Source organism: Molossus molossus, unplaced genomic scaffold (assembly GCF_014108415.1).
Source record: "Molossus molossus isolate mMolMol1 unplaced genomic scaffold, mMolMol1.p scaffold_m16_p_10, whole genome shotgun sequence".
NCBI classification, from domain to species: domain Eukaryota; kingdom Metazoa; phylum Chordata; class Mammalia; order Chiroptera; family Molossidae; genus Molossus; species Molossus molossus.
In genome coordinates, this window is record NW_023425345.1 from 59,995,118 (window position 1) to 59,996,620 (window position 1,503).

Here is a 1,503-nt window from a genome sequence, read left to right on the forward strand (position 1 = left end):
AACTCAATTGGTTAAAAGAGCAGTAAATTAGAAAAATGAGTGAAACAAAACTCTTCAGAAAGAACTTTCAATCTCTTCTGAAAAAGAGCTATAACAAAAACAAAAAAAAGTAAGAAAGGAGATTGGAAGGAAAAATGGAAGAAAGGAAGAACAAATGAACAAACACCATTGGTCTTAATCTCTGTCTATGGAAATTCAATTACACTTATTTTTTAATATATGTATATTAAAAATATATATGTGTGTGTATATATATCTATATATATATATATATAGATATATATACACATATATATATAATTTTTTTTTCATGTACCTCAGGCATGAAACAGCTCTGGCCACCAGTACAGACATCAAGCTATGATGAACTAAAGACTATACATCTGCTTTGCCCCTGGTTGATATAAGAGCAACACCATGAATCAGGTGTTTCCTTGCACAATGCCAATGGGTTAAATATGTTTTCATTGATTATTTAGAGAGAGAAGAAGGAAGAGAGAGAAACCTGAATGTGAGAGAGATCATCCATTGGCTGCCTTCTGCACACCCCCTACTGGGGATCGAGCCTGCAACCCTGGCATGTGCCCTGACTGGGAATCGAATTGGGACCTCTCAGTCCATGGATGATGCTTACTCCACTGAGCCACACTGACCAGGCTGCATTTCTTAATAAAACAACACTTCAATACTTTCAAACCCAAATTTCTGAGAGATATTTATTTTTAGTATGGTAGACTATGCAATTCAGACCAAACTATCCATTAAAAACAGTTATGCCCTGGCCAGTGTGGCTCAGTTGGTTGAGCATCATCCCATGCACTCACTGAGAGTTCACCAGTTTGATTCCCAGTCAGGGCACATGCCCAGGTTGCGGGCTTGATCCCCATTGGTAGTAGCCACTGATAGGGGGTATGCAGAAAGCAACTGATCAATGTTTCCCACACCAATGTTTTTGTTTTTGTTTTTTAATATCTCTCTCCCTTCCTCTCTCTCTAAAATCAGTAAAAACATGTTTTAAAAAACAGTTATAAAACTTTGACCAAGTAATGCATGATTTTACCCAAAGATATCAGAGAAGATCACACACACAAAAAAAGACAATGAAAGAGTGGAAAGTAAATATCCAAGAGAAAAGAAAATTTTAGAGAGGTCAGCCTGGCATTTACAGCCATTTCCCCCTGCAGGCATCTTTTCCATAAGAGGCAACTGAGAAGCTCAGTAGAGCTGTTGATTTACCTGTGGACTAAGAGGACAAAAATGTGAGATCAAGTCTCATCCAGAACATCTAAGATATTGGTAAAAAGGTCCAAGGCTTTGGGTTAGAATGAAGAAAGGCTAATCCTTAGGAGTAAGAATAATCCTAAAATAGACTGGGCTTTACAGGGAATGAATCAGCTTTGAATCACCTCAATCTGTGAAATTAGATTAAGGTAATCTGAAATTGTTAGTAGCCACAGATACTATCGAAATGAGTACAAATCACCCATATCTGTGAGAAAATAT

The 1,503-nt window shown here is 37.1% G+C and overlaps 1 pseudogene; it reads right to left on the reverse strand.

Annotated features, from left to right (window-relative positions):
* Positions 1–308: 308 nt before the first annotated feature.
* On the reverse strand, positions 309–453 carry LOC118624891 (annotated as a pseudogene).
* Between the last annotated feature and the right edge of the window lie 1,050 nt (positions 454–1,503).